The sequence below is a fragment of the Lissotriton vulgaris genome, chromosome 3_1 (genome assembly GCF_964263255.1).
Source record: "Lissotriton vulgaris chromosome 3_1, aLisVul1.2, whole genome shotgun sequence".
Taxonomy (NCBI): domain Eukaryota; kingdom Metazoa; phylum Chordata; class Amphibia; order Caudata; family Salamandridae; genus Lissotriton; species Lissotriton vulgaris.
In genome coordinates this window covers 1,790,320,456-1,790,327,280 of record NC_141689.1, presented here as the reverse complement: position 1 = coordinate 1,790,327,280, position 6,825 = coordinate 1,790,320,456, and the positions used below count along the sequence as shown (strand labels likewise).

At 48.3% G+C, this 6,825-nt stretch overlaps 1 pseudogene; it reads right to left on the bottom strand.

Moving 5' to 3' along the window:
- Nucleotides 1-1,869: 1,869 nt before the first annotated feature.
- LOC147728453 (uncharacterized) lies at nt 1,870-4,940 on the bottom strand (annotated as a pseudogene).
- Nucleotides 4,941-6,825: the final 1,885 nt, after the last annotated feature.

The window sequence follows — 6,825 nt, the reverse complement described above, 5'->3', positions numbered from 1 at the left end:
CTTTGAGATGTCTTGGAGGGGATGTTGATTCACCTAGACTCCTACATCAAGTTTCCCAGACCGGTTTAACTCGCAGAGATTAAGGTTGCATTTTATGGACTGGGGAGGATGCCACATGTGATAGGCTCAATCGAGGGCACACATGTGGCCCTGATACCACCACGGACACAGGAACAGACATACTGCAACCGGAAACATTTCCACTCTATCAATGCTCGGGTGGTATGTCCGGCGGACATGGTGATTACACATGTGTGTGTACGTTTCCCTGGTTCAGCGCACAATGTGTACATCTTGAGGAGCAGTCGCAGAGTTGATGATGTCACAGATGCCAAACCAGAGTGCCTGGCTTGTTGGTGTGTACTGTTCACCATTATGTGTGTCTTGCAATTTTGTCTCCCACCCCTTACAATCCTCAACTAATGTGTGAATCTTTGTATGTAGGTGACTCTGGATACCCCAACATGCCATGGTTGCTGACACCCCTGAGGAACTCTGTGACAGCATTCGAGATGTTCTACAATGAGGCACATGGCAGAACCAGGCGAGTCATTGAGCGTACCTTTGGGCTCCTTAAAAGCCGCTTCCGCTGCCTGGACAAGATCGGAGGTGCCCTCCCATATGAGCCTGCTAAGGTGTGCACGATAATCATCATCTGCTGCATGCTCCACTACATGCCTTTCATCCTGGATGACAACGACCAACATTCACCACCTGTGGAGGATCCTGGCCTGGGCCACGAGGCCAGTGACGATGATGATGAGGTTGATGTTCACACACAGCTCATCAACAACTTCTTCAGCTGAATGTGAGTTCACAGGGTTGTCATGTCAATGTCCAGAGTTAGACTGTGATGTGTTTGTGCTGCTCAGTTGCTGATTGATTTTCTCTGTATGGTACTTGACTGGATGCGTGCAGTGATGTGTCCTGTCAGATGGTCTGTAGTCCACAATGGTGTTGTAATGCTGATGTGTTACTCTGTAGGTTTCTTGTGACATATTTATTGCATTTCCATCCTGTTCTGGTTTGTTCCTGACTGTGTCTCATTTCTGTCCCTCCCAAGGTACTTTGGCAGTCGCTTGGTCAAGTCTGACACCGACAACCAGAATCCAATGCCAGGGTGGGACTTCTAGTATGCCATCATGTGATGTGCCTGACACCCCAGAAGCGCCATTTGACAACACTTGGTGACGGTGTGCCCACTGTCATGTGGATTCACCTTGATACTATTGTGTAATAAACTTTTTTCTGATTTGTAATGAACCTGTGCTTCACTTAGTTATGTGTGTCGCCTGTCTTCACACATCTAACTGACATTTGGTTATCTCACCTGTGGGCTTGTTAGCAGTGACTGTGGAAAGGTGTGGTGTTTGTGCATTCCACCGTATATCTTGCAAACATCTTTGTAGTCAATGTGTCACATGTCCATGGTGAGTATGGGTTGTGGTTCCCTATTGGTGTGTCTCCCTTCTAGGTGTCACATCAACATGAGTCACATTACGGTAATGACATTGCTGTAGTAGTTGGCAGGCACTGTGTACTTCGGCATTTCATAATTTCCATGACACATACCAAGTTTTAATGACAACATAGGCAAGTACTGTGTAATAGTGAGTTTATTTACATACATGTGTGAAGATAGTGCTGTACATGAGGTTTAGAATCCAAAGTTCACAGATGACTTTGAAGTATTGGTAGATGAAATGTCCAGAGTGAAGTCCCCATTCATCTTCTACATTAGTACAACGTGGACCCTCCATGTCATGTTGGGGAGTTGTGCCATGTGCAACAAGGTGAATGCTTAGCACACAAAGACCAATATCCAAAACAGGTTCTGGGTTCCTGGGGATGTGATGGTACAACTGTGGCTCACTTGTCCTTCTTAGGACGACCCCTCTTCTTCTTCTGGTGGGGATCCTCAGGTGCAGGCGGCAACGTTGCATCAGACTCTCCACCAGACTCAGCCTCCCTTCCTGTGGCATTTGCTGATGTTGTTGCAAGAGATATTGTAGGCACACAGGGAGGTGTGGACATATTGCTGCTGTTCTATCGGAGACAAATCAATATGTCGCTTAGCACACCAGTAACTTTGTCCCCCTTGGCCTCCATGCATGCATGATGGCCAGCCTGCTCCTGTTGCATGTCCTTGAGGACCCCCACTACCTGGCTGAATCCTCCGGTGCTATCCTGGTACGCATCTATGATGCGTACCAGTTGGGGGTCATCAGGCAGTCTAGGCCCCTCTGCAGACCGTGACCTCTGTCTAACACCACTCCCACCTCCCCTAGACATACGGGCTGGACCTGTGGTGGCAGACACCGTTAACCTGGGGACCCCTTGGGTGTTGCTACTAGTGTCATTGTTTGTAGATTCCTGGGTGGCTAGTGTCCCTGTGCTATTAGTCCTTGGTGTCCTAGGTCTGTCGGTGTTGGTGGTGGGGTTAGGTCTGTGGCCAGATGTTGTTGGCATGGCTGCAGGGGGTGCAGGTGTTTGTGATGGTGGGGCTGCCTGATGACTTACACCAGAGGTGCCAGGTTGATCTTCATCATCCGAAGAGGACAGAGCCAGATCCACACCAGAGAGCTCATCCTCCACCAGAGTCTGGGCCAGGGACTCCTCTTCACTTGCTGTAGTATCCCCAGTAGCACCTGTGTGTGGATGAAAGAGACATTGTCAGTTATGTTACTACAGACATCTATGGTTAACCTATGTATATTGCAACAGGGAGGGAGGGAGAGGTACTGATACATTCATCTTGCAAAGGGTAGTACTAACAATGAAGGAGGGGGTAAGGTATCTCTCATCCTGTGGAGCCATTGTATATACATGATTTCATTCCTTAGTGAATTCCCTCCGATACGTCTACAGGAATGGGGTGATGCTTCTTGGATTGCCGCCTCAGTGCACTGTAGCAGACTTTCATTTGGATCACCATTACCGCAAATATGATGTGCCTCCACCTGGAGGTAGACGGCCTGCTTTCCCAGTAGTGTCCAGAGGAGATATTAGTTCGAGGATCAAATGGGGCTTCAACATGTTCAGCAACACTGACCGACTCTAGCACGGTGGATGAGTAGCTGGATCCACACACATAACACCTTTGTTTGTAACTTCATACATAACAATGTTAAACATTTTTCCTTTGCCTTTTTGTGTTTTGTGTGGTCTTGACTCACAGCCCTTTAGCACAGACACACACTCTCAGTTTTCATATCTGGGCATTGCTGGGGAACCAGCCAGGTTACCTCCAGGGGGAAGCACAGCATATTTGCAACAATGGGGAGCCAATGATGATGCTGCTACAGTACACTGATGTGGGAAAGCATGATATCACACACTATGCATGTGTACATATGTGAGACTTTCAATGGGGTGAACATAATAAGTAATGACCCAGGTTGCACAGGTAGAGTGGACCATTCACCCCTCCTTTATCTTTTTAACAATGTTTGATATACATGACATTTGCTACGGGACTTCTGGATGCATGCCTGAACACTGCATTGTCTTCACTAGTCACAGACAGAGATTGATATTGTGGTAGCACATTGTCCTGCTGACATGAGGTCTTTCAGTGTGCATGTTGATTTGTGCATATACCCAGCTCATGTATGGATGTCGACTAACCCTGGGCGAAGAACTACGCTCCGTTCGCGGACTTTGCGGAGTAGCCGCCACTTCGCGCTCCGCATAGAACGCGAAGTTGGCGACTACTCCGCAATCTGCAGCGTAGCGTAGTCGTTTTTCTTTCTCGCGCGCTCCGGACACGTGGGGAGGGAGGAAGGAGGTTAATAAGCTGTGGTGACAGCATAGTGTCCACATTGGGAAAGATTAATGACGAAAATGAATCGCTTGGCCTTTCCTTCTAGGAGCTGTAGGTGAGGCATACCATTGAAGACTCTTATGTTGTAACCTTTGAGAATGGATGTAATAATTTAAATTAGGGTTATGCGTCAGTGCCACAATAGTTTCAGAGATGTCATAATGTATCTGCAGCTTTAAATTGCAGAGCCTGCACCGACGATACCACGGAAACAATTAGATAAACACCTCCAATAACGGTCAGTGACGACTAATTAAATATTCTGCGGCACAAGTCTCGAGGGAGGCGGGGCTCTCTTAACTTTCAATTTTTCATCTTTTGGGAATTAAATGGAAGCGGTTCCTGAGAGCGAGTCTTTGGGGCAGCCCCTGAAAGCTTGTGTGTCGCCGACCAGCGTCATGCAAACACCCCTTCGCCTGCAATAAATAATACCTGGTGAAGGCCGCCTCACGGCACAACACCCCGCACATGTATTGGGGGGCGCGGCCTCCTATCCTCCCATCGGCCGCCTGCTCATTTTGTAGCGTTCATCTATCTGTCCGTAGGCCAATGAACAGTTTTACAAACAGAGCACCGCTTGGGCAGTCTGTCCCGCTTCTACCCACGACACTATTTGTAAACGAGCGGAGTCAATAGTCACACTGACAGAGAGACATCCCGAGTTCCTTCACAGGGAATCAAGGAGTGCACGTCCCTGTTGGGCTTGGTCCCTTGCCCACTGCACTCCTGCTGAGACCACAGCAACTAAAGCACAGGGGCCACAACAGCGACGGCAGTGCAGAAAGATGCAGGTGACCCCATGCTCCGCTCAGCCTCTACCTGACCTCATATTGCCTTCATCTCTGCCCTATTCTTCCTTAAACCTGAAGCTCGCTAGTCTAAAGGGTGGCATGAGCGGTAAAGAAATCAAAGTAAATACACAAGTACATTTTCCTGTTTTTCCCCTTTAATACCAAACTCCATTTCTAAGCTGAATTTGTTGGACTCATTAATTGAACAGTCCCTTTTATACTCTTGTTTCTGCATCACTGTCAGAATCCATGCGGAAACAGAAGGATTGGGTTTCTGGGCTCCAGCTGTGAGAATGTTTACCTGAGGTTAACAAGGTACTACGCATGCTTGCGGAGCTACGCGAAGCTGGCGGAGTGCAAGAGCAACTTCGCGTAGCTCCGTGGAGCCCGACTATGTGTACTGCGCCCACCCTTATGTCGACGTACATGGTAACTCAAGGGCCATCAGGTGGCATTTGACTCTGCTTCCCTGTGAGGGGGTGTGCCTGTGCTGACAAGATGGCTGACAGTGGTGTTCTGGTGTTTGGTGGTGGTCGATTTCTAGCACTGATTTGTGCTCCCCACAACAGAGCCCAGTCACAGAGTACTTGCCAGTACCCCCCCCCCCACTGTAAGGTGAGCATGGTTCAGTGTGAACTTGAAGGGCCATGTGGGTGGGTGGGTATTGTGAGTGACTACAACTCCCAGAATGCTCTGGGCTATAGAACCCTTCCCAGCATGTCCTCACTTCCCTCCTTCTGACTCTGCTTACCTGTGAGGGGTGTGCCTGTGCTGACAAGATGGCTGACAGTGTAGTCCTGGTGTTTGGTGGTGGCCAATTCCAAGTAGAGCTTTGTGCTCCCCACAACAGAGCACAGTCACAGAGTACTTGCCAGCCGATTTCAGACCCCTCTGAGGTGAGCATTCTTCAGAGAGGTGTTGATGGTGCAATTGTGAGAGGGGGCATTATTTGTCCCAACAACCCCATCATGCTTTTGTATTCACTCATTACACCAGAACATCCACTATTCTTTCCTGTCAGTCAGCTTCACTGTGAGATAGTGGTTGTGGTGGCAGGGATGTCTGTCAGTGTTTACTCAGATTAGTGCTACTGCCTTGCCCTATTTGTTGGTAGGTTTGTACATGTCATGACACACTTGCAAATCACTATGAGGAGGCCATTATTGTATTGTGACTAGCATACTCTTCTTGGGCTAATTGACTTTGGTTTACTATGCCTTTGCTATCAGTGCATGTTTTCACTGTCCCCTTAATGGTGATGTGTGTGTATTGCAACACAATCTTCAGTATATTTGTTGTGTACTCACCAGGCTCTGGTATGTCTGGTAGGCCATGGATGCCTTCTGGTGGTAGGGTTTCCCGCACCTTCTCCTCCTAGGACCTGAAGTAGACTGGTTTGGCAGGAGGGCCACTGCCAGTGACCTGGCTCAAGGTGTGTTCTTTCTGGAGGAGCTTCTTGACCCTTCTGCGCACGTCATACACCTTTTCTGGATGTCGGTCTTTGTACGATAAGCTGTTGCTTGTGCGTTCACCTTGTCCACGATCCTGTCCCACATCTTTGTTTTCTGTGACATGGGGGTCCTTTGTACCAATAGGCCAAACAAATTTGGCTCCACTCTGAGGATCTCATCTACCAATATTTCTAACTCAGTGTCTGTAAATGGAGGATTCTACTTAGGGGGCATGGTGATGGGTGGTGGTGAGGAGTGATGTGGGTGGGTGGGTGTGTGGGTGGAAGTAAGGGTGTGTGGGTGGGTGTCTGTTTTGCTAGGTGTATGTGTGGGAGCTTTGGGGAGGAGTGCTGATAGTGTGTGGGTTGTGTGATGGCTGAGTTGTGTGTGTGTCTGTGGTTGGTGTCTCAAGTTGTGTTGGCTGTTCTGTTGTATTTGCAAAGGCTCATGGTAGTTTTTTTGCTTTTTTTATGGGTGAAGTTGTAGGTGTGTCTTTGTGTTTTTTTTATTATTTATTGACTTTCTCATAGCTTGACTGGTCCTTTTTTTCTGTGTTTTTGCGTTTGTTTTTTATGGGCATATAGGAGACGTTCTTCTGACCAAGTTGGACACTCATGTTGGCATGTGCGGGCTGCTCCGTGCCTTTCACGCTGATTGTGTTCTGTGTTGCATGCAAGTCGTTCGTGGAGGTTTCTCTCACTTCAGGTAAGTTTTCGGGCCGTGTCGGTCGTGCATCAGGTTTAATGCGTTTTGCATCGTA